Source organism: Rhinopithecus roxellana, chromosome 2 (assembly GCF_007565055.1).
Source record: "Rhinopithecus roxellana isolate Shanxi Qingling chromosome 2, ASM756505v1, whole genome shotgun sequence".
Taxonomy (NCBI): Eukaryota; Metazoa; Chordata; class Mammalia; order Primates; family Cercopithecidae; genus Rhinopithecus; species Rhinopithecus roxellana.
The window spans coordinates 108,067,597-108,094,952 of NC_044550.1; the positions used below are offsets into that span (position 1 = coordinate 108,067,597).

The 27,356-nt window shown below is 40.4% G+C and overlaps 1 protein-coding gene across 18 annotated transcripts in view; it reads left to right on the forward strand.

The window, feature by feature from the left end:
- SORBS2 (sorbin and SH3 domain containing 2) overlaps window positions 1-27,356 on the forward strand; it is a 380,804-nt gene that overhangs the window by 194,268 nt on the left and 159,180 nt on the right. The gene's annotated exons all lie outside the window — the stretch shown is intronic.

Here is a 27,356-nt window from a genome sequence, read left to right on the forward strand (position 1 = left end):
CTTCATTTGTCATTTAAGAATGCAAAAATCAGTGCTTTAAAAATCTTTTTGTGCTTAATTGACTGTCAGAAAAAAATGGAGTCCATGTAATATTTATTTATTTCTCAAGGATATATTATTACAGTCTACATTTACATATATAATGTACTTGTTTTCTTTTTTAAAAAAGTCAGTGTTTGATCAGGACGTGATGACACAAACAGTAACAGCAGTGGTCTCCCCTTTGCAGTACAGCAAAGAGGATTATTTATCAGAAGCAGATTAAACAGTTATTTCTAGAAGTCTTCATTCTCCAACCGAGTTTTTATTAGTTATTTGGATATTATATTTTTCTCTGAAATAAGAAGTAGTAGAGCCTGGGCATCCCTACTCTAAAAGTCTGAAATCCAAAATGTTCCAAAATCTGAAACGTTTTGAGCACCAACATGATGCCACGATTGGACAATGAAGATGACGTTAACACTGCAGAAAATGTGCAGACAGATGCCACAGTGACAATGTGATGGGCTAACCGAAGGACTAGAGCAGAGGGCATTCATAACAGAATAAGCAGTCGTGTGTGTAGAAACTCAAAGAGAGACTTCTAAGACGAAAATCGCTGTTAATGAGGCAGATGACGCTGGAGAAAATCTTTTCAAAGCCATCCGGCAGAATGCCTCCTCATTTCTTAGAGGACCCGCTTCCTGGTCTGTCAACTGCTTCTGATGTTTCTTATCACCTAAAAAAGAAAAAAAATACAGTGTACAGTGGCCTTTTACTCAAAACATAGCATCATAGGGGTGACTGAAAGCCTGCATTGTTTGTTGCTGCTGTTGTCTAACAGCTGATAAAGGAAAATGGTCTTGTTCCTGTGCTGCTCAGTTACCTAAACACATTATTTTTCACTGTATTAATAGTATGTATTTTTACTGTTTAAAAAATAGTAGTATTAGGCTGGGCACAGGGGCTCAAGGCTGTAATCCCAGCACTTTGGGAGGTTGAGGTGGGTGGATCACCTGAGGTCGGGAAACCAGCCTGACCAACATGGAGAAACCCCGTCTCTACTAAAAATACAGAATTAGCCAGGCGTGGTGGTGTACACCTGTAATCCTAGCTACTCAGGAGGCTGAGGCAGAAGAGTCGCTTGAACCCAGGAGGTGGAGGTTGCAGTGAGCCGAGACGTGCCATTGCACTCCAGCCTGGGCAACAAAAGCAAGACTCTCTCTCAAAAAAAAAAAAAATTGTAGTATTTTCTACTGTTAAGTACTTACATGTGAGTAAGAGCAGGAAAATGATTGCTTATTGGTAGCAAATAAATTCAGTCAGGAATGATGGTGATGCCAAACAACACCAGATTTTCCATGTGGGTGGCTGAGATATTGATGTCTTTGCTTTCTGATGGTTCAGTGTACACAAACTTCGTTTTATGCACAAAATTATTAAAAACATTGTATAAAATTACCTTCAGGCTATTTGGATACAGTACATATAACGTAAGTGAATTTCACATTTAGATCTGTGTCCCAACCCCAAGATAACTCATGATAGATATGCAAATATTCCAAAATCGGAAAAAATCTGAAATCCAAAATGCATCTCCCGCCTCCCATGTGCCTTTGACTTATAGCCATCATTTTAAGGGTTGACTTTTTTTTCCTGGCACTACAAGATGCTCCCGCATCATTTCGTATATTTCATGTACCAGGTCCTAAAATCAATTATTTCTTCAAGGAGCTCTAGTTACTTTTATTGAAAAATGGTATCAGTAATCAAGACCAGTTTAATTTTTGAATGTGACCTTATTGGCCACTTATTTTTTTCGCTTGAAGAAAATTTTCTTTTTGTGTGTGGAATTTCACTCTGTAGCTGGCAATACCTTGATCTGGTGTATAAAGATAACCTATCTTGCTTTTTCAGAAGAACAGGCCACGTGTCGCCCTTGCATACTCCCCTTTCCCTTACTTTGAAACAAATTCAATTATATATGATCAAATTTGCTTTTTTTTTTTTTTTTTTTTTTTTGAGACAGGCTCTCACTCTGTCGCCCAAGCTGGAGTGCTGTGGTGCAACCTTGGCTCACTGTGACCTCCACCTCCCAGGTCAAGCGATTGTCATGCCTCAGCCTCCTGAGTAGCTGGGATTACAGTCACGTATCAGCACATAAGCTAACGTTTGTGCTTTTAGGAGAGACGGGGTTTTGCTGTGTTGCCCAGGCTGGTCTCGTACTGCAGACCTCAAGTGATCCACCCACCTCAGCCTTCCAAAATGCTGGGATTACAGGTGTGAGCCACAGCACTTGGCCAAATTTGTTTTTTATTGTTAGCTTTGGTGAGAGATTCAAAGCCTTTGATGTGGTCTTAAAATGCAATCTTAAAAGATAGAAATCAGTTGTTTCTTCCTTAAATAGATGTGAGAACACTGTGCATTATTTAAAAGATGATCAGTCCAGGCCATTCGATGAACATGGGATTCTGTTACCAAGCCTTCTATGTACTGTGTGCAAGGAGCTGTGCCACATGCAGCTGAGCAGTCTGGTAGGAGAGCTGGACACATGCACCTGAATATAACACTCTGCAAAAGAAGATAGGCAATGTGAAGTCCCCCAGAACTCTAGGAGCTCAGAGCTGGAATTGGGAGCTGGGCGTATGTTGTACTAGAAAATCAGTGGTATTATCACAAAGGAAAAGCTGTACTGGAATTGGGGTTTTGGTTTGAATAAGAGGGTATTCAAATCGCAGAAAATGATGGAGGACAAAGACCCGGAGAAGAGAAAACTCAGGACTCAAAGAATATTTAGGTCCCAGGCAAAGCCCCGGGAAGGTGCATTGAGTTTGTATTTATTTATTGAGAACAAAAGGCTCACAATCAGGCTCATATGTTAGTAATACTGCTGAACAGTGTTCAAGGGATCAGAGAAATGCAACACTGGACAGTCCCTGTATCATGGATGTAACTGAGAAGAAGAGGACAAAGAGGAGAGCAGTCGAAATAAGATGAGACCAACCGGTGCAGAGACCAAGGCCTCGGGGCAGGTCAGTACTGCCCTCTGTATCTAGACTTTGTCCTAGGAAGTAAAACTCTACCTGCGAAATAACTGCACCTGTAATTTTATTTAATGCTCAGTATTATCGGAGATGAAAGATTGTATTTTTATTGTCTCATCAAATGCATAGCTCTTTCATTTTCAATAAAACACAAGAAAACCATTGGTCCAGGCAATGAAGGAGACATTTCAAATCCTAAGTTTTGACTTTCTGTACTTCACTGAGAGAAAAACAAGCATGAGAGGCGAAGATGGCAGAGAAAGACGTGAATGTGCCAATAGTATAAGGAGCCAAATGTTAGGACGAGGCTGGTTGAAATAATCTGTCAACGTACCAAAAAGAATCGGGTTAGGAAATTAACACAGTTTAAAAAAAATATTTTAAAGACCAACTTGATATTAGAAAGGATAGAATAGAAACATTCATCTCTTGTTCTCAAATAAATTTATGCCTGAAAAAAAAGAGATTGAATTTAGCTTAATAGAAAAACACACGTACAGCGTATATTTTTAAGGCATTGGATGTTGGTTACTGTGACCCCTGGAATATGCTGGTCCAAGTGCAACTCTGAATGGGTTTAATGCTAGATCTTGACATGCCCTCAACTCAGTGGTACTTCTTTAGTTCAGTTTTGCAAACCTAAAAAATTTGGTTGGTATTGAATTTAGCTCCAAGTGGTAACCAGAAGTGTTGTGTGTATTTGAACTGAACTTTGAAATATGTCAAAACTATGTAACACTCAAGTTTTAGAACAAATCGTTAATTTCCAAAACACTCAAGAATGTTGAAAAGTTACATATGGGTACATTTTATGTGAATTTAATGAATATACAATTAAATATGGTTTTCAAATGTAATTTTGATCTGTAGGTCTACAGTATTTTCTATTTCACATTTATCTTTTTTACCATAAGAATATTCGCTTTTAAAACAAAAACGAATGATTAATCAATTCGTTGATTAAGAATTTTTGATTCTTAATCAAAAACATGATTAAGAATGGGAAACTATCCAAAACCCAGTATGACCATCTAAATGTACAGTGAGAGGAGAAAGCCCATCCTTATGGTCCCAGCAGAGCCAACCGTTGGAAGGTATGGCCTGGCACACCAGATGGTCCACTTCATGTGCACGTCTATGAGTAGATCCATAGTGAAGGGACTCAGCCAGGAATTGTTGGAGATAAAGATGGAGGTTCGGTGCAAATTCAAGAAGGATGTCAGATGTCAGACTAAGGGATCCACACCTCATTCTGAAGTAGAAGGTGGTTTTTGCCTCTGTTTGTAAAGGGGAGTAAAACACTCACTTTTGGAAAAAGCTTACAGAGTAATGCCTCTTAACAGCAGAAATTCAATGTTTTCTTAAAAAATTGCATTTCTGACATCAAATTAAATCATTAAAATTTTCTTTTTATATCTACTATGACTATTTTTATTCAAGGCAGAATAAGACAAAAATTAAGTGTAAACAAGTTTATAAGTCTGTATTGATATAATAGAAGACTGGCTTATGATGGGAAACTAATAGAAACAAGTAAAAATGAAAAACTGAGTGAAAAGGTAAATTCAGAGGTAGACTTTTTTTGTGGAAAAAGTAATAAAATACTATGATTTTTTGTAGTAAAAAAAGTGATGATGCCTACTTGTCTACATACAAAATCTATTTTATTTTGTGTTTGAGCATCTTTAAGAATTAAGGGATGTATTTCATGTTTGAACATTAATTTAGAATTTGCACACAAGTGTTTTTTTGTCTCGCATGGTGAGATCCATCTCTTAATAACCACAGCTTGTAAAAACGTGTCTGAAATCAAAGTGATAATTTGTATGCAAAGGTGAGAAAGCTTGATTGCAGTGAGATTTTTATCCTTACAATATTTTATGTATTTTGGATATCAAGATAAAAAAATTTAATGTTAAAAATCATTTTGTGTCCACATCATAATTTTTTATGTTCACATGTATTATTTTTCTAATCAATATTTTGAAATACTTAATAAAAGCATAGGTGTAAAAACATTTGTCAGAGGACCATTTGGTATATTTAATCCTCAGCTGTGCTTATTAATTTAAGAATTATCTAACATATAAATCAGAAAGGAAGGAAATGAGGAATTCACTAGTAAAACCAAATAGTGTTTTAGGTGACTGTAGATAACTATTTTTAATGCCTAAAGCAATTTCATTTTCATTGAATAAAATATTTTCATAAGGATCTTTTATATTGCTTCAATAGTTTATTTATTGAAGACTTCTTTCACCATTATATGAATCATATGAGTTTTGTGGTTTAAAACTTTACATTCTGACTATAGATCAGTCTCAATCAGTGCAGAAAAAAAAAATTGATAACACCCAACACAGGCTTTCAAGATAAAAACTCACAACCAGACAAAGGAAGGAATTACTTTAACCTTAAAAAGAGTATTCATTAAAAGCCTACATCATCATAATGTAAAGAAATACATGGACTGATAAATATTACATTCAGATGCTGGTTACCTCTGGAGGTAGGAAGGCACTGTGAATTAGAGACATGCGCAGCAGGCTTTAACTGAATTAATATCTTCTATTTTAAGATAAATGATGGGTACATGGACATTTGTTATATTATTCTCTTTATCTTTTGAATGACTGAATAAAGACCTACATTAAAACATCTTTCTCTCTATTTGCTATTTCTTAAATTTAAGATAAATTCTACATAGGAAGTAAATTGTAAATATCTTTCACAGCTGCTAACATTGAGAGACTATATAAAACATAAATAGATTACTTAAAGCAGCCCCAAGTTTCTGAAAATTTATCATAGATAGTATAATGTTTGGCCTATACTTCTATATTTTTTGCCTAGGGCTCAGAACTTCTATAGATGGTGAATTCGAAGAGAAAATGAATGTAGTTCCTTAGCAGACAAACATCTTTTGTAAACCTACATTCAAGATGGTTTTTGTATTGTGTATCTTTTTGTATGGCATTGTTATAAAAGTGATGTTGACTCTTTAAATTATCAAATAGTTTGTCATTATGTTTTAGGAAAATTTATAATGGGCTTTGAATCTAGCAGTGAATATATTATCTTAACCTCTTTACCATTGGTTTTGGGTCAACAGGTTGAGAAGAAAGGATTTCTGTTTTAAGAGAATTTATGTAATAAATGTATGAAAAGTGAGTAAAACATACAAGCAGTCCTCTCAGTTGCCACAGGACTATGGAGAGCAATGATATGGCTGGATATGCTTCAGTTTCCTGTTAACACGATACCAGGCAAAGTGGGACTACCTGTTTTTAATATAAAGACTTCATTCTGTAGCTTATATATTTCTTCTAATTTAATTTATTCAGAAAAACTTATATACACACAGCTGTTCCTTAATAATATTTACACTTCCTTAATGTAATTGGAAAAAACTAGTGACTTTTCATTACCATTTGGCAGGAACCAGTGCTTAATTTTGAGGATTTTTATTCCAATTTTTTCTATTTGTTTTATCCATAGACTCATTCCAATATGCTAAAATAGGAAAGCTGGTAGACATCACTATCTTTTTAAAAGTTTTGACAAATGATGGATAATATTGAATCATTTTTCTTTACAAGTAATTTCACATGTAATCTGAAAACTCAGTGCAAGCTGAAAGTCTTTATAATTTTAAATCATTAAATTCAAAGAAAAGATGGTTTCTATGTTTCTAGGTGTAAGGGAGGCAAAATTATGCCTCTACTCTGTCAGGGTTTTTTAGGGGGTAGGGGCGCGTGGGTGTTGTGCCTGAGAATTAAATTGACATAAGACAGATCCGCAGGAGAAAAACATATACATTTATTTAATAGAAGTTTACGTGGCATGAAAACCTTCAGAATTTGTGAAGACCCAAAGATGCAGTTTGCATTGACTACTTATATGAGGAATTAGACAAAGAGCAGTAAATTGCAGAAATGTGATGAGGTTGGGGGTGGAGAGCTTGGGCCAGGGCAGGTGATTGGAGGAGAATGGCTGGGAAGGAAGGGCCAGTATAGCAGATGGTACAGGTTTCCCTCAGCCTCAGCTTCTGGCCCTTGCCCATGAGAATGATGCCTCCCTCCTGGCCAAGGGAGGACATCTTTCACATGAGAATTTCATCTCCTGCTTTTAAGAAACAGAAGGAAGTTCAGAGTGATCTTCTTGCACCTGCTTTTTTTTTCTTTTTTTTTTTTTTTGAGACAGAGTCTCACTCTGTCACCCAGGCTGGAGTGCAATGGTGCAATCTCGGCTACTGCAAACTCCACCTCCCGGGTTCAAGCGATTCTCCTGCCTCAGCCTCCTGAGTAGCTGGGATTACAGGCACCTGCCACACGCCCAGCTAATTTTTGTGTTTTTCGCAGAGACAGAGTTTCACCATGTTGGCCAGGCTGGTCTCGAACTCCTAACCTCAGGTGATCCACCCGCTAGAGCCTCCCAAAGTGCTGCGATTGTAAGTGTGAGCCACCACGCCCTACCTCACCTGCTTTTTCTGAAGTGCCTTTAACTAAAAATACTCAATATGCCAAAGTGGTGTATTTTGGGATGCGATGTTCTTAACTCCTTCATAAGTAAAGTTCATGAAAGCATACAAATTTATTTAAATAATAATAAACACACTGAGAGAAATGACACAGAAAGTAATTTTGAATTTTCTCATGCCATTGTTATTAAAGCTGAGATATTACATAATTAACATAAAGTAGTATTTGGAAACAAAGGTGGACAAGTCTTTTAGATTACTGGCATTACACGCTGCTGCCTCTTGCATCTTCATGAAATCTATTCCCCTTTGCCTTCCGTCACACTGGAAGCTTCTGATTTACCTTCAGTTTCTCTGATTACATCTTCTGAATTCCACTTACAGGTGCCTTTTTTTTTTTTTTTTTTTTTTTTTTTTGCCCGACCTGAAAGTTACTCCCTTGGGTTCTGTCCCTCTTGTCTAAATCTCCACTAATCTTCCCTGAGTTCACCTGTTTCCTCCTTCGTGATAACCCCTAAACCTATGTCTCTATCCCTGATCTCTTGTGAAAGTTCCAGACTTGCATTTCCAAGAAGCTGGTGAACATCTCCTTTGAATGGCTTCTGAGTACCTCAGATTCAATACGTCCAAAACTCGCTTTCCAACTCCCACCCTGCTCTTCCTTCCCAGGGCTGGATCTTGACAATGGTACCACCCAGTTACTGAGAATTAGAATCTTAGACAAGCATTCGAATTTTTCTTCATACCAACTTAGTCCCTACTCATTGATTCTACCTACGTACACATGTCTTCAACATCTCTCCTTTCCTAGTTCACAGGCGATTGCAACATTCTTGACTAGGATTTCTCAGTAGTGTCCTGACTGCTCTTTACATCCATTATCTCTGCCTTCCACGTAACCCCTTGTGGCTGGGTTATCTTACCAAAATAAATCAACTTTGCGTGTAGACTTCCCATCTACCAAACTTCTATTATATAGCAAGCGTGCAGTTTGCTGTCTGTTGAGGTTTTAAGGGTCAGGAAAGATAACTGTGTCAACCAATGAAGGTAAATTCATTGTGTTTAGACATAAATAGTCCTGTGTTTTCAAAGATAAAAGGCAGGGCTGGCAACATTTCCAGACTCCTTAGTAAGGAAAGGGTGTGGCTCACTGCTGGGCATGGAACTCAGATTCAATGTCAGCCCCGCTGCTAACCTCAAAGAACCCTTTTCCTCAGATTCTCTTTTGGACACAGAATTGACAATGTTCACAAATTACTTGCTTCGTTCTCACTTACTATATACTGATGTGATGGTTGTAGAAGCAAATGCTAAATAATAAAAGTTTTGTTTAAAAAAAAAAGCTGGAAAGCCTAAAATCATATGATTCGTAAATGATAGTGAAAGGAGTCTTTAAGAAATAAATGACTGAAGCAACATAAAGGGATCCTTATGCCAATAGTTCATTTGGTGAATATGAAATAGATCAAGGTATTAAAAAACAGTTATCGAACTATTTGGTTTTACTAGTAAACTCCTAACTTCCTTCCTTTCTGATTCACATATAAGATCATTCTTCTTCAATTAATAAGCACAACAATCATTTGTTGAGAACCTACTTAAGATCCTGTACTGGCCTCCGTGACTGTCACTGGGAGTATAGCCTTTCTCCAATGACATCGCCATGAACATCCACTCTAAAAATGCAGGTGAATTTATGTGTTGGCCTTTGTGCCTTGGGAAAAATTTCTTCAGAATGATAGCTATCTATACTAGCATATATACATTATCCATGGATTATAGAGATATTGTTGTATTTGCTACTTAAATATCAAAGGAGTATTATTCTGAAATGATCTATGGAAGTTGAATGTGACATTGGAGAAACACTTTTAAGCTCTCAGTACAGATTTTCAAGATCAACATTCAGGAAAAAGTCTAACAGAGGGATATTGAAGCAACATTTCTGAATGAATAAAGACATTGCTGATGGCAGCTATGAATTCAAGTATTTTAACATATGTTCAGGTGTTTGCTTTGGGGCAAGGGAGTTAAAAGTGAAGGAAAATGTTTAAAGTTTTCTTCTTCACTTTGAACTACATTTCAAAGTAGTACATAATTTTGACATAAAAGATGTATTTCCTTCATAGACTAACACAAGTACGTGTGTGTCTGAATGAATTCAGTCTTGTGTTTGGGGTTATATCTATTAACTTTTATTATGTAACCGAAATGGCAATCATTTAAAATGAAACGTTTTCTGCTCTGCTAGCGTGGTGACAGATTATTCAGAGTAGGATTGGTGACACTGCTTTCTTCTGCTCCCTGTCCTCAGTCACATTCTTGAAATTGGCAACAAAGCTGATTTGAGTTAATTTTTATATCCTCATGCAACTAACGAGAAGGAAATGTGTTTTTAATGCACTGTACACTTTGACTTTCCTGGATGTATTCATGAACTCGTATTTGTGAAAGGCAGCCGGGCTCTTCTGTGGTGTATCTTTTCCAGGGATCAGTATTGTTCTATCCAATGCTGCTGCATCCCAAAGCCTGTGTAGATGCATATGTAGACATAGGATGCCTATACAGATGCGTTTTGTTAATTTTTTTTTTTTTTTTTTTTTTTTTTTTTTTTTTTTTTGAGATGAAGTTTCGTTCTTGTTGCCCAGGCTGGAGTGCAATGGCGCGATCTGGGCTCACTGCAACCTCCGCCTCCTGGGTTCAGGCGATTCTCCTGCCTCAGCTTCCCGAGTAGCTGGGATTACAGGCGCGCCACCACCACGCCCGGCTAATTTTTTGTATATTTAGTAGAGATGTGGTTTCACCATGTTGACCAGGCTGGTCTTGAACTTCTGACCTCAGGTGATTCACCCGCCTCGGCCTCCCGAAGTGCCGGGATTACAGGCATGAGGCACCGCACCTGGCGGCATTTTGTTAATTTTTCGGAGTATTCCTTCCTCATATTTGGCCAACACATGGAGAGTAATTAAATGAGTCACTGCCAATTCGACGGAAACAAAACATGGTACGTAGGGTTGTTCATGATCTGAGAGTTGAGCCTGAGAGCTGGGAAGTCTAAGCACGGACTGAGAACGAGAATACGCTGTATAAAGTAAAAATTGAAATGGCATTTGGAATCCCCTAAGCTGGGCTATCCTTGAGTACATACCATTTCAAGGAGCCACCATGGAGTCTATAACAGAAATTTACCCCGTAGGAATAGGAAAGTACTGTGGCATAGAGTATTTTATAGAAGTTAAATTTCTAACCTTAACTGATTGCTAAAGTTGACTTAGATTATTGCTAATAACTATAGAATTTTACTGGATGTGATAAGCTTTGAAATAATGACTATATAAGTCACATAAGACTGTGAGAGCAACTAACAGAATTATAACTAAGGAACCCTGTTACCAGCAATAGAACAACTATTGACTTCTATCTAAAACATCACCATTTATCTTTGAATGTTTATCACTGGGGATAATTCTTAGAGCATTCATCAAAACCACAGCCAAATCTTATCAAATTATTCTATTTCCACATTCTCTTAAAACTGTAAAGGATAAAAACAAAACAAAACAAAACAAAAAAAACCTTTCAATTCCTGGAGAACTCACCCATTTGAGAGATTTCTTAGGTCTTCTCTATTCATTCACCATCATTCACTATTATGAGATTTTTGTGAATTGTTGCACCTGTGTTCTCCCTACCCATTAAATATGCCATATCCTTTGGTCATCGAGCTCAATCCTTAGAAAAAGGTACACACCCCCCTCACATACACAAACTCTGTTCTGTTTCAAGATACATCCAATGGAGCACCTTACCCTCACATGTACAAAGAGGACAATGGAACTTGATAGCATATGGTATTGTGAGAATCCACTGAGGAAAGAGCAAGCAACTGCTTCTGGTTGATAATTGCAAAGTGCTCTTCTTATATTGGGCAGAAATCATTTTAACGCCTACTCCATATCTTTAAGCGAGAAGCTGTTATCTCCTCTGCAGGTTCTGTCGTACCATAGGGTGTGCTTCATTTCTAAACTTAGCAACACTGACATCCTCATCACTCTGGAGAGAGCATAGTCATTCGCTCTTGCAAATCCGAGCACTGTCCAAAAGCAAAGGACTGTTCTGAGTGCTTAGGACACATCAGTGAATAACCTCGGTAAAAATTCCTGCCCCCACAGGGTTTAAATCCCCCATGGACAGAACACAGAGTAAAAGACAAACATGATAAGAGATTATATAGTAGGTAAGACAGTAAAAGGGGGCTCAATATAGCAGGGTAAAGAGGGTCTGGAGAATGTCTGTGTTGAGGGCAGTGCAGCTTGGAGTTTCAAATGTTGAGCCAGGAAGTTGAAGGGGGTTACCTATAGGGTCACCCATCTGGGGGCAGAAGGCACCGCCTCTGCAAATGCACTAAAATGTGAGTGCCCTCCCAGCTTGAGGCACAGCAAGGAGGCCAGGATAGCTGCAACCAAGAGAAAGAAGGGTTGAGTGCCAGAGGATGAGGCTTTCACACTGAAGGGAGTAGATGGTAAGGTGGGGGAAGGTCCACCTTCCTAATTAGGAAGCTATTGCAATGGCCAGGTGAGGAAGGATGGTGCCTGGAACAGGTGGAAGTGGAGGAGACGGCAAGAGGTGGCTGGTTCTCCATGGTGATTAAAGCCTTGAGACTGAGCGAGGCAGTGAGCACAGAAAGAGGATAAAGAAGGCTAAGAACTCAGCCCTGCAGCACTCCAAGATTGAGAGGCCAGGAAGAAGAGGAAAAGGAAACGAAACTGAGAAGGCATGCCCAGGAAGATAGGAGTAAGGCAAGCGGGCACAGCGTGCTGAAAGCCAAGAGAAGAAAGTATGTCAGAGGGGGCGGCGCAATCAAGAAAGATGACGACTTAGATATAACTAATAATTTTACGATATGGAGCTCAATGGGGTCCTGGCGAGAGCAATTTGGTGGAATGCTATAATTCTGGAAAGTCTTTCGCGTGATATTTAATTTTAAAAAGTGAAGCATAATTCAAGTGAAATCATGCTGATTTACTAGCTATGTGAAATTCTTGGTTAGGACCTGAGAGTTTCATCACCAGCCTCACTAACTGTGTGACTAGTGGCATGCCCTGGTGTCAGCAATGCTCTGAACAGCAGCCTCCACACAACTCTAGATAAACAAAATATACAGTAGTCTGGCCATCAGCCTCTATGTTAACAATCTATAGCAGTCTCCATTTCTTACACTCAATCCCATCAGTGGCTCACCAGATTGTATCAGCAATTGCTTGAAAATAGTCCAGTAACAGGAGTAAAACAGGAAAGCTGCCATTAGGGAACTCATTTTTAAATTTTACAAAACACCTAAGCCCAAACTTCTCCATCCGGTTGTATAGATCTAGCTCTAGAGAAAGCAGATGTTTTAAGAACTTGAAATTGCTGAACTAATGTAAACCCTTGTCTCTGTGGTATGACCCACAACATGGATCAATCCATACCACCTAGGCTTCTCTCTGCTAGACCGTCATGCCTCCATGGCTTTCTTATGTCACCTGGAAGGAGTTGAGACAGTGGTTTAATTTCCCAAGACATGGAATAACTCTTTTTTTTTTTTTTTTGAGGCGGAGTCTCGCTCTGTCGCCCGGGCTGGAGTGCAGTGGCTGGATCTCAGCTCACTGCAAGCTCCGCCTCCCGGGTTCACGCCATTCTCCTGCGTCAGCCTCCCGAGTAGCTGGGACTACAGGCACCTGCCACGTCGCCCGGCTAGTTTTTTGTATTTTTTTAGTAGAGACGGGGTTTCACCATGTTAGCCAGGGTGGTCTCGATCTCCTGACCTCGGGATCCGCCCGTCTCGGCCTCCCAAAGTGCTGGGATTACAGGCTTGAGCCACCGCGCCCGGCGGAATAACTCTTAAAAAGGAATTGTGATGCTGGTACAAAGCGAGGGGCCTTAACGATAAATGCTATTTTAATATCTTGAAATTATGTTATACAGGCATTCGTTTCTAAAGTTTCTTGAATATCAAATACAAAGTTAACAAGAAAAGGGAACGTTAACAAAAATCTCTAAAAGTTAGAAATGTACAGGTAAAGACTAAAAATTGATAGGAGGTTTAGTTGTATTTCCTACTCAGAAATCAAAATTTGGAAAGCAGTAAAGGCATTTTGCCCTGCGCTACCTTCTTCACGTAGGTGCAGTTCCTGTCCATTTCAGAAGCGAATTATGAAATGGCCGCACAACTGAATGTTTCTGTTTATAAAATAATGTTTCTTGAAGGGGCTTGCATCATCTAAATATCTTATGTCATAATAAAAGCCGCTGAGATTCAAAGAAGTGGAATGAACTTGACAATATCTGAAAGTCTTCTGCTGGACCAGGAACCCCCACAGCGGACAGTGTGCTTCCTGCTTTTCCATGCAGCTCGACGAGAAAACCATCCCAAAGTGAAAAAAAAATGGAAGCCTGCAAAGTTCATCATTCAAGACATGGATGGCACTCACGTCTTTGTAATAGCAGAACTGGTGAATGTCCTCCAGGAGCGAGTGGGTGAATTAATGGACCAAAATGCTTTTTCCCTTACCCAGAAATGAAAATACTCAATATGGACCACTGAGGAATTGTAAGCAGCAAATGTGAAAGACTTGCCACTCGATATCTTAGGTGAAATGATTAGACGTAGAGGGTTGTTTTAGTTGTTTTAGGAGCGTGACGTGGGAAAGACCAAGGGATCGTTTGTTCAGAAAAAAACCCTGAACTGCTTTTGTTATACTACAGAATTAAAAAAAAAAGAAAGAAAGAAAGAAAGAAAGCGTTAACAGTTGACTGTAATTTGGCTTTTATTATCCTTTATTAAAATACAAATGTCAAACAAAAAAAAAAAAAATGGAAGCCCGCTTCAGGATCCAGCTCTGGATGTTACTTATATTACATATCACCTGTAATCATATGTACAGATAAATTTTTATAGACTGACCACATAGTTAAGATGATGTAAAGATCCAGACATAATCAACAATGAATAGTACTTGAGTTTTTAGGTGGCTTAAATATGTTTTTTTCTTTTGTGAACTGCCTGATATGATTTCTTTCTGGAGAATGAGTTACCTAGAACCAAGATCCTAGAACAGAAGAGTGAATTTTGTGAAACATTCTCCTTATCAAATTGACAGCCTTAGTGTTTGGAAAATGTAATCAAAAATCCATGTGACATACACAGCACAATTATAGCTATACTAAGGGGAAATTTTTCATGCGATTTATAAAAATCTTTAAATTTTACAGAGTTGTGTGTTCTGAGTCATGACTTGCAATGACATAAATTAAATAACAATTATGAACTGCCTGGAGAAGAGCTTCTGTTGAGCATCTTCTATTTGATATTCTTGGAACATCTTTCTAATGAGCTGTCAATGAAAATGCAGCTGATTTAATGTCAATGCTACCAACCACCAGTCCAAATCACTTGCATACTATTAAAATTCTTGGATGTCTTCACTTGTTTCAAATCAAGTTGCCTTTATCTTATGGTTTCTATGAAACAACATTTATAAAAGTCTGGGACCTCTTTTGCTTTTTGTTTTGCATTTTAACTGGTATTTACTTCAGATCTGTTTTCTGATATGCAGAGTTAAATTTTTTCTTCTAAGAAACATGAGGAGGTATGGGATTAAGACAAGTGAGATGAACAAACATTAGATTTTATGCCAAGTGAGATATGAGGAATGAAAAGACCTTTCCTTTCTTATGTATAATTAAAAGGAAAGTCTTGTAAGAACGAATGTGGTTATTCTTCTGGTTCTAAATGCGAGTGATGAGAGAGTCTGAGTGAGACCTTTAGCCTTTGTGGTCTGAGTTAATGTGTGATCTAGCCCTCCTTGATAGTCAAATGAGTTTTCAAGACTTGTTGCTGCTTCCAACCTCTATGAGAATTTTCACTGTGCTATCTCCTGCTATGCCTGCCAGTAAAAACGTGGCTGGCATGATTCCGGATCTGATATTTATACCAACTTTCAAGTTGTGTATTTTATGAGTAGAAAACTGTCTTCCATGCCAAACATCTCACATTTGTGTATGCTTCTGATGCCTATTATTTTCTTGTGACTTTTACCTCCAAATAGTTTAAAGGAGCATAATTCTGATGTAGTCTAAGGATAGTGGAGTCTATGGTCACATTCCAAGTGACAGTGACTCTTCCCTTATTCAGGTGAAAATGCAAGTGACACTAGTCAACTCTTTTCAGTAAATTGGCTGTAATTGCAATGGGAAGCAAAGGTGTCAGTCCCAAAGTGGGAAGATGAGCGTGATTGCCTGGAAGACCAGGAGGGTAGTCTGGCCATGCTGACGTTTGACAGAGTCTGTTGTCAGCTTGCCAGGACACATGCTGGTCATCTTGACGTAGCCTAATATTGACCCTGTCCAAAGCTGTATTTCCAATCAGCACTCTGCCAAGGGCAGAGAATTGGTCACTGATGATACATCTCTCAAGTATATAAATATATGACATTGGTCGGTTTTTTCCTGCCAGTTTGGCAGAGATAATGCTGCGTATTATCACAAAGCCCATTTCCCTTCCTCCTGGGCACACAGGTAGATTACATTCCTCAGCCTCCTCTGCAGTTAGAAGGAATCACATGACAATTTCTGGCTGGTAGAAGCGATGTATTGCCCTTCCGGGTCTGCCTCATGAAGCCTGTACCTGATCCAGTACATTCTCACTCCTTTTAGCCAACAGCTGGACTCAGGGGATGTGAAGGACTCTGAGACCCCATGGTATGGTGGAGTAAGTTTCAAGGAGCCTCATTTCTAAATGGCTGCTTAGAACAGAGCCCCCTGCCAGCCCCCACCCCCCGACACACACATTCCACTGAGTTGCCCTGAGCTACACTGGATATTCGCTTTTCCATTGTTAAGCCACTAGGATTTGGAAGATGTGAGTTTCGGTAGTTGGCCAACTGTACACAGATGGAGAAACTGTGGAGCTACCAGACTCTGTAATGTAATATGCAAATATGCCTTAGTAGATTTAGTGATTATATATGAAACATGTTGTCAAGGGTAAACTTTCTATTTTTATCATTTTTTTTTTTACTTTTATTTTAAGTTCAGGGGTACATGTGCAGGTTTGTTATCTAGGTAGATTGATTGCATGTCACGGGGGTTACTGTGTGTTATGGGGGTTTTGTGTGCAGATTATTTCATGACCCAGGTAATTAGCATAGTACTTGATAGGTAGTTTTTCAATCCTCACCTCCTCCCACCTTCCACCCTCAAGTAGGCCGTGGTGTATGTTATTCCCTTCTTTGTGTCCATATGTACTCAATGTTTAGCTCCCACTTGTAAGTGAGAACATGTACTATTTGGTTTTCTGTTCCTGTGTTAGTTTGCTTAGGAAATGGCCTGTAGCTCCATCCATGTTGCTGCAAAGGACATGATCTTGTCCTTTTTTATGGCTGCGTGGTATTCCATGGTGTGTGTGTACCACATCTTCTTTATCAAGTCTACCATTGACCATTGATGAGCATGTATGTTGATTCCATGTCTTTGCTATTGTGAATGATGTTGCAATGAATATATGTGTGCATGTGTCTTTATGATAAAATGATATATATTCCTTTAGGTCTATACCCAATAATGGAATTACTGGGTCAATGGTAGTTCTGTTTTAAGTTCTTTCAGAAATCACCAAATGCTTTCCACAATGGTTGACCTAATTTACATCTCCACTAGCAGTGTATAAGCATTCAGGGGTAAATTTTTTAAAAGATAGGTGAATAATGTTAGAAACTGACATCCATTGGTGCTATGATTTTGAAAGAATACAAGAAAAAACACCAGAGAATTAAACTTTTCTATTCCATTTAAAAGCATTTAAATTACATGTATGTCTTTTGGACTTACTGCTTAAACATTTCTGCCTACTAACAGAATAAGAGCTATTCTATTGAGACTAAAGGATGCACAGATATTTATTCTTTTAACTCCCAAAACAAAATTATCTTGTTTACTTTATCTGAAAGGAGCATTTTTATAATCTATAAAAATAGACTTGAACCTGTTTAATTGAATTCCAAATTGGTACCCAAATTAAAGTTTGCCAGATTATATTTTTATAAAGTATATTTTACCTTTAATTTCTCAATGAATTAAAATAAGTTAAACAAGGAAGTTAAAATTTATTTTTACAAAGTATTTTGCATTGAATCCTTATGCAATTTCTAATTCTCTCAACAACTTCTTAGCCTAATCTATCTTTTCAAAGAGCCTCTCAGGCAATTCATCATTATTCAATGACTTAAGGAAATGAAAAATGTTCCCCAAAACCTTTTTTATTTTTTATATTTATGTGTTGGTAGTCCTACAAAAGAATGGTGAATACAGAATTGAAATTCATCATTAGGTCCAATTAGGATCAAATATTTATTATGCATCAGTAGCTGCATGAAATGCACTTCCCCGGATGGAAATTGTTTGTGGCTAATGTGCTGTAGCAGCCATGAAGTCCTCATGGCTGTGGTAACTAGTTCTGAGATCAGTTTCCTCCTTGTGGAATGTCTTTCATCTTAGTAGCGGCTTTAAATATTTGGCTAGCATTTCCCCAGTACTCTAAATGTGGCATATTAATGTCCATTTAAGGATCAAATATTATGAATAACAGGCATGCCATATTTTCTTGCCTGCTAAATATCCATTAAGTACCTCAAAAGGGATACAGACTCTTCAGGACATATATTTTGTCATGACTAAGTGGGTCAGAATTCATTAGCAGTTTGGAAAGATAAATATAAAATGGAACCAGTAGCTGGGTTTCATTAAGCTGTCGCTTCTTTCAGTCTTCTTTAAGATTGTTTTCCACTCATTATATCTGAATTCTTTCTGTAAAGGACTCTGCTTAGTATATCATTGCTTTCCATCAGCATGATTTTGACAGAAGTAATTTCAGTTTTTTTAAGAAAAGGGTGATGAAGCTGAATATATCCTTTTAAAAGTCTGCTGCAGTATATGTACATATTTAAAAATTCTAACTACTGTAATAATTGTTGCTCACATTTGTTTTAAATAAATGCACAATGTTAACATTTGTCACCTGTACAATACTGAGTAATGTCGTTTATTTTTGAGATACTTTTCTGTTTTCCCTGAGATCCTCTGAATTTGGTTTCTCAACCTTGGTACCATTGACATCTGGAGCCAGGTCATTCTTTGTCGTGGGATCTTCTTGCATGCTGTTGGGTGTTTAGCAGCATCTCTGTCCTCTACCCACACGATGGCAGTTAGCACCCCCACCCCCACTGCCAGTTGTGGCAACCAAACCTATCTCCCGGTTGTCAAATGTTCCCTGGGGAGCAAAATCACCATGGTGGAGCACCACTATCTTAGATAATAACATATTTTTAAATCGCACCTTAATGCAAAGGTACTCTGCTTGTTTGCGATGCTCACTGTCTAGCAAAAACCCCTCTCCAGTGCATCTTGGAGTTTGTTTCTGTGCAGAAGCTTCTCCTGTGGAATGTCAAGCATCTTTCTTTGACTTCCTTTCTCCCTGTATTTCCTCTCCCCTCTGATGTCCTAGCCTCTTACATTCATGTGCATGTGTGCACACACACACATTCTGTGTCTGTTGTGGTCAGTATTTATCTACACTATTCAGAGTGGTGCCTTCACCGTCTTCTGAGGACCTACTGAGCAGCTGCCTCTCCTGCACCTCCCTCTCATGCTGGAATCAGTCCTCAATCTGCCCTCATCAAGCTTGGTCAGGGGATGCCTTTGCCTAATGATACCTGTTTCTTGCTCCTTTGCCACTTAATTTAGCAAAATGTCCAAGATGATCACCAAACTTCTGTCATCTCGCTTTATCTCATCTCATCTCGCTTTGTCTCAGCCTGTCTCATTTCGGTTTGCCATTGGCCTTCCTCATCTCTTGATTCTCAGTGAAGTTCCTAACATCCGAACTGACTTAGCCACCTACATGCTTCTCGAAAGTTCACTTCGTCCCTGTCCTTCACCTCAATCCTACCCGGACAGTTCCTGAATTTCTCTCTCTCTCTCTCTTTTTTTTTTAGTATTTAGAGCTGAGAGTATTCCTTTAGCATTTAGTGGAAGAACCCATGTTATATAACAATTCCTCTATGATTTGTTGAGCCCTTGTTTAAATCCTGTATCATGAACTTTTCATGTGGTATGTTTTGTCTCCCCAAACAAGGCAATAAATTTTTTGAGACAGAAACTATATTGTAAATTTTTTTTCCGCATCCCTAAACTGCCTTATATATCATGTAAATTTGAATGCTATTTGCTCATGTGATTTGAGTTCCAATACCCACCTAAGGTCAAGGAAAAGAGAGAGAAATGATATCAAAAGCGCAGGGAGTAGAAATAAGTGTTCCAAAGCAGCTTGTACCTTACCCCCAACTTTCCAAATGTAAATGAAAGCCAAAAATCTAAGTAAAGAGTCCCGTTTTCTTATTCAAATTATCTGTCACTCGTGAGCACTACTCATTGCACCAAAGGGAGCATTTTATTCTCAAACTAGCAATAGTGGTTGAAAGTGGTGCTTGTTTGTTACTTTAGAATTAGTTAATGTATTTTCAGTATGGTACCAAATAACTGGGTAAGGAGTGCACCAGCTTAATCAATAAACTTCAGGAAAGATCAGATGCTGGGGACTGCACAGCAGCAATCGATCCACTGCAGAGTTTCTGTGGTGCAGTATGACTGGGACACTGGAACAGAGCGTGCTAATAATCTGAGCTGTTACACTCTGATGGGTACTATGATGCTACAGAATGTGTGAGAGTCTTTTCACACCTATGATTTCAGCCGCGTGGATCCTGAATGCAGATCTGCTCTCAGTTCTTCCTGTTTCCACTGTTCCCAGACAGTGTTATTGGATTATGAGCGAATTTCAGCCTGTGGTTTGATACTGATGAAATGAAGCAGGATTTTACAATTTGTTCATAATTGGTACACACAGTGACACTTAAAAAATCATGCTTTGTCATCCTTTCTTTTTTGCCCGCGAGGAATCGTTTCGAAAGAGTTCTTAAGAACTTGCCGTGAGTCACATATCTAGTGAGTGGCAGAGCAGGGGTGCTAACCTGGGTCTGTGGGACACTCCGACATCCAGCTTTAGTAGACTGCAGGTAGTGTCTCTCTGCAACATACAGATCTGATCAGAGGGTGGTATTTGCATGTATCCATATAAGTGGGGAGATTTGAACAGTTAATTATTTCCCCAATGAGTTCTCTTAGCAACTAGCCTTCCAGTGTTTGGTGTTTGTAGATGGAAAATGAAGTCATAGCACCATGACAGGGCAGCAGGAGAGCAACAGGCCCCAAAGAATAACTTCTCATTTTTGTTAATAAGGAGCCTAACGGGTATACATTTAGTCAGCATGCGTTTTCTCTCTTTGGTTGCATTAAGAGCTTTGGTCGCTATTTCTGCATTTGTTTTCTCTAAATGAGCAACTGAAACTATTTGATTAGATCTATGCACTCCTGGCAAACTAGCCTATCTGGCCAATTCTGCTTTTGCACCAAAATTATTACCTTATACACTAATACGTACATTGAACTAATGTATCTTTACTGTTTCTTCTCTCCATTAAATTCTACTGGTCTAAAAGTCCATATGCCCTAAGGTAATACAATTTTGCACACTTACGTCTGTAATTCTGAGTCAGAATGACCAGGAATCAGAGGTCTGTGTGATTGATTAGTTGATTTCCAACCCCATCAAGATTTCATCTTAAAAGATTTTTTTCTTTCTTATCATTGCTTAATAAAAAATGACGACTCTATCTGCTTCTCCCTGAAGGGTGACTCTCAATGGGATATCAACAAGTCAGGAAGATCAAAACAATTAAATCTTCTCTGACAGCCTCTGCTGTTCGCAGAGGGTGACTCAGAGCAGGAGCAGTTCCTAGGAGCTGCTCTTGGCAACAACCTCAAGCCATCATCAGGCTGTTGGGCTGTGGCAATCCCAGTCCCCAATTGCTTTTATGCCAACTGTCCCTGCACCTCTCTCCCTCCCAGGTGGCCTGGAGCAGCATCCATATCCCAGCCCTCCCTGAGCACCACTCCCGTGGTTAGCTGGGGCAGTGTGCCTGCCGATCCCTACTGGTGGCTGTGGAGCTCCCTAAAAGGTTCTTGCTGTAACCTTTTTTTTTTTTTTTAAGCCATAGCAGCAGCAAGCCGAGCCATACTTCTAAACATCTTTTTGGGTACTTTCTGCCATGCTCTGAGTTTGAACACCATCTTAGCTTGGAGTTCTCCTGCATTCTTCCCCAGGTCCTCTTCCAAGAATATTGTAAGTGGGGCCCCTCATTCTCAGGTGGAAAGATGCTTCTTGGAGTAGGGCACAGAAGCTCATCAATAAATGAGGCTCCAGAAACGGCCTAGGGAAATCCTCCACTTGCCAAAGGCAAAATGTAAACCAGTTCTAATCATAAGCCAGGTTTAGCGATCATTTTTCAGTAGACTACTTGAACTCTTCAAACTGATGAGTGAGTTCACTAACAAAATCGAATTGAACAGGAAAATTATTTTGAGGTGGTTAACATATCAACCTTATTTATGCCTAAAATGCCACTAATGTCAAAACTGCAGATGCAAAATCCATAACACACCTTCTCTCAGCATCAGTGTTGAGGTCCTTAAAATTGCCCATGAGCCCTCCCTTGCTAAGCTGGCATCCTGTGGAGGCTGCTTTGCTTCTATGTGTGGGGGTCTTAGACAATCCTTCAAGATTTCAGGGCCCTACTTCCCAGCTCACCTTACTCCAAATTCTGGAAGCAGATGTCAGTATGTAAGAATAAGATTGATGGAGACTAGACTATGAAAGTATTTTCAAGAACATATTGCCTAAATCAAAAGCAGCATGATTAAAAAGTTTCCCTGGAGAATACTTGGGGCTCCTGATGACACAGCCAGTCACACACAGCAACTGCACTCCTCGCACACCGAGGCCCTGGGCTGCAGCTTACTTCATGAAAGCCCAGCCCTAACTGATGAAGCCAGGGTCACAGGCCCAGATATGGTACAGCTAGATGCTAATTTTCTAGTTTCAAGGCAAGTCACCAAAAGCAGGCCTCTCCACCTTAGAGTGGGCTACCCAAAAACTTACAAAATGTACCTTAAATAAAAGCAAGCTTTGTTACCAGATTTCAGCACAGCTTAAAATGAGCCGGGGAGAAATGTGAGCATCTGTGGAAGCAGGAAAGACCTTTTTTTTTTTTGTGAGACTGAGCCTCACTCTGTTACCCAGGCTAGAGTGCAGTGGTACAATCTCAGTTCATTGCAACCTCTGCCTCCCGGGTTCAAGCGATTCTCCCACCTCAGCCTTCCGAGTAGCTAGGATTACCAGCACCCTCCACCACACCCAGCTAATTTTTTGTATTTTCAGTAGAGACAGGGTTTCACTGTGTTGGCCAGGCTGGTCTTAAGCTCCTCACCTCATGATGTGCCCACCTCGACCTCCCAAAGTGCTGGGATTACAGGCGTGAGCCACCGCACCTGAGCAAAGGCCAACTTTTCACCACTCCAGGCATGGAGTAGTGCAGGCTAGGGGAGGACGAGGAGAAACCACGGCCCTGACCGCCATGCGCCTGACTCATCCGTCCGGGGCCATGGTGGAGAGCAGCAAGAGACGAGTGATGGTGGTGTTCTGGAAGCTTCCGCTGCCCCGAGACAGGGCCAGAGGGCCTTGTCTTCTATGTGGCTCTTCACAGAGGAGCCAGGTACCCTGAGCACACTGCCATGAACTCGTGCCCTCCACTTCTTCCCAGTCAGATCACTATTGACTAATGCTTACACTCAAGCACTTGCAAGAAATTCAAATTACTGGTCCTACAATAAAGTCGCATCCTGTGTTCATCATTTAAAGCCTGCAGGTTGTATTAGTCTGCACGGGCTGCCATAACAAAGTACCACAGACTGGTGGCTTGGATGGCAGAAATTTATTTCTCAAAGTTCTGGAGGCCCAAAGTCCAAGATCAAGGTGACGTCAGGTCTGGTTTCTTCTGAAGCCTCCCTCCTTGTCTTGCTGATGGCCACCTTCTTGCTGTGCTTTTTTTTTTTTTTTTTTTTATTTATTTATTTTTTTTTTTTTTGAGACAAGTCTTGCTCTGTTGCCAGGCTGGAGTGCAGTGGCGTGATCTCGGCTCACTGCAACTTCTGCCTCCCAGGTTCAAGCGATTCTCCTGCCTCAGCCTCCCGAGCAGCTGGGACTACAGGCATGTGCCACCAGGCCCGGCTAATTTTTGTATTTTTAGTAGAGACAGGGTTTCACCACATTGGCCAGGCTGGTCTCAAACTCCTGACCTTATGATCCGCCCTCCTCAGCCTCCCAAAGTGCTGGAATTATAGGCATGAGCCACCGTACCTGACACTCTTCTTTTAAAGGACACCAGCTAGATTGGATTAAGGTCCACCCTAATGACCTCAGTTTAATTTATTCCCCTCTTTAAAGTCCCTGTCTTCAAATACAGAGTACAGGCACATTCTGAGGTCCTAGGTGGCCAGTCCTTCGATATATGAATTTGAGAGGACAGAATTCAGCCCATAACAAGGCTGCAACGAATTTGGCGGAAAATCTAGTTGATGGGAGAAGAAAGTCTCTTCATAATGTGGTGGTTTTCTCACAGAGTTAAAGCCTCACACAAGAATATTTTGCTTGGTTATTTCTCACCATATGTCAGCCACAGGATGCATTTCTCAGCTTGTCCTAACTTGGCCTGGCCTGGGACCACTAACTCCATTCCCACCTAAGAAACTCTAACCAGATAAGGCTGGGTGCAGTGGCCCACACCTGTAATCCCAGCACTTTGGGAAGCCGAGGCGGGAGGATCACTCGAGGTCAGGAGTTGGAGACCAGCCTGGCCAACATGGTGAAACCCCGTCTCTACTAAAAATACAAAAATTAGCCAGGCGTGGTGGTGCATACCTCTAGTCCCAGCTACTCGGAAGACTGAGGCAGGAGAATTGCTTGAACCCAGGAGGCGGAGCTTGCAGTGAGCCGAGATGGTGCCACCGCACTCCAGCCTGGGCAACAGAGTGAGACTCCGTCTCAAAAAAGAACAAAAAGAAGAAAAAAAAAGAAACTCTAACCAGATAAAAGAGACTACATGTGTCCATAGAAATCCATTGCCCTTCTGAGAAACACCCCTAAGACCATGCCTTATGGTGATGTCCGGGGAGGACTCGGAGTCACAACTCTGAGAGTTTGAATTCTGTCACTATTGAGTCCTCTTTCCATAACCTTTCAAGCCTCAGAGGTGCAGAGAAAACATTGTCTCCTGTAAATCTTACCCAAAGGCCGCCCTGATGAAAAGCCACCTGCTACTTTTCCCTCTATGCTTCTGTCATTTTATTATTCCGTCTATTATTTCTTCTGCTGCTTCCTTTTCTGTAGATCACAGAGTGGGAGGATATAGTTAGGACTTTGGTGACATCGTTTGCTTCTCTTTTTGTAGAGAGAACCAAAATATGACCAGAAAATGTATCTGTGAGGGCTAAGGCTGCCTTACTTTTCAGAGAGGCCAAAATGGCAGTAACGGTCATGGCCAAGAGGTAGTCACTGCAGTGATCGGTCACACAGGAGTTCATCCCCACTCAGCCCGAGGGATATCTTCAAATCAGAGGAGCAGGTAGATAGGCTTAAAAATGAAATATATCAGTTAAAGAAAACGAAAAAGAGAGTGCATTTGTCTATTGCTATTTTTGTCTTTTAGCTGTGGAAATAATATTTAAATTTAAATTCTCTCCAAGAATTAATCTAAGTATTCTACTCAATAGAGCTATGAAGTATAGTGTGATTGCTTGCAGTCTAAGGAAATTTGTAATAGGTCACCATCAAATCAGGATCTGCACCTCGGGTGCACAGGTGCTATGAGGAAGATGCAATGTGGGGTTGGAAGGAGTCCACCGTGGCTCCAGTCCTCCTTGTCTACCTGAGCATAAGTCTGGACCATGATTAATTAATTCTTAATGCAAATGCAGCAGACATTTTTCAAGACATCTGTCTAAAAACTACGAAAGCCAAAAATTGGAGCGGTCCCTGATCTCTCCTTACTTGCAGGAGGCATCTGGGAGGCCGAGTCTGTGTTCTTACTGGCCATGTTTGGGTTGGTGCTGCCCCTACCACCGGCATGCACTCCTGGATAGAGACTCTGCTTCCCTAGTCCCCGCTGACAGCACCTGCTCGGGCATCTTTGCAGCAGCCCCTCCCTCTCCATCCCTGATTAGTCCCACATCAACCTTCCCCAGCTGCAATGGAGATGTGCTCACTGCCTGTATGCCCACCCATCTCAGAACAAGCCACCTGCATCACACAGGGAGAGCGTCCGTCCCTGAGCCAGCCCACAAGTACTGTCCGTCCCTGAGCCAGCCCACAAGTGTCCTCTGCTTTCTTTACCCTCTCCTTAGCACCAGCTGCCTAACAAAGTCGGCGGGCAGCCGGGGCAAAGAACAGTTTGGGTGACTTCAATGTGACTCTCTCTTCTGAGCCCCCGATCCAAAGGAAGGCTCACCTTAGTGAATGTGCCTTTGCCGAAGGGTCTTCCCTAGGGTGAAGGGGAGAACCACGTTTCACAATTTCAGGCAAGTCGGAATGGTAGGAGCCAGAGTTTTGCAGCCTGGTCTTTAATCCTTGGTGGTCATTCATTCCATTAGGCTTCTTATGTCATGATATGATTTCGTCTCTGAATGTTGGGCCATTTGGTGGACTGGCACATTGTCAGTCCACCAAACAGGTTTTGACTTTGTGGAAAGTTCTCATTCTGAGATTCTGAATATTCAAAGATTAATCCGATGTGGCAGAATCATTAGTGCCACTGCCTATCTGCATAGTTTGCAAGATAACATCACTTCATTGTTTGATTTGAGCTGAAGAAGATTAATGATCTGAACAATGATAATTTATCAATATTCTCCTATGAAATTCAACCAAAACCATAGATTTCCTTTCATGATGCAGAGTCTAAAATAGTCAATGGACTATTTCTAGCCTGACAGAACACTATAGACTAGAGTAACATGCTGATTTAGTGAAACAGAAACCTGGATCCAAAACCCACAAAGTACTCTTGGGGACCCTGGGAAAGCCTGCATGGACCTCCTATGGTTTCAAGTTCCACATGAATGCAATAATGTATACAATGGGGTACATTGTTTCAAAACCACCAGCCCACATGTAATCATTGTGTAATTGAATAATTATAATAACATCCAACCATATGAAATTTTAGGAAGTGAAAATTGGAGATCAAATAACAGAAAAAGAGGGAAGGGAAGGAGGAGGAAGAAGAGGAAAAGGTGGAGGAGGGGGAGAAGAGAAAGGGGGAAGTGGAAGAGAAGGAGGAAGAAGGAGAAGGAGAAGAAGGAGGAGGAGGAAGAGGAGGAGGAAGAGGAGGAGGAGAAGAAGGAGGAGGAGGAGAAGGAGGAGGAGGAGGAGGAGGAGGAGGAGGAGGAGAAAGAAGAAGGAGAAGAAAGAACCAGAAGAGGAGGAGAAAGAAGAAGGAGGAGGAGGAGGAAGAGGACAGAAGATAGAAGGAGGAGAATGAGGAAAGGAGAAAGAAGAAGAGGAAAAAGGAGGAGGAGGAGGAGGAATAAGAAGAAGGAGAAGAAGAACCAGAAGAGGAGGAGGAAATCATCTGGATCAGGAGGAGGAGGAGGGGCTCATCATCGGAATCTTAGTTTGCCCTGTCCTTCCACTCATTTACTACCTGAACCCTCTCTCATGTAGAATCTGTGGGAGTTGGGGAGGGGAATGCAGTGTGACTATGTGACTGAATAGATTTTGAAGCTAGCAGAGTTCTAAACTACTGGGTGTGTTCACGGAAAGGAGGTGACAAATCTCCTTTCTGTGTACACACCCAGTGATTGTG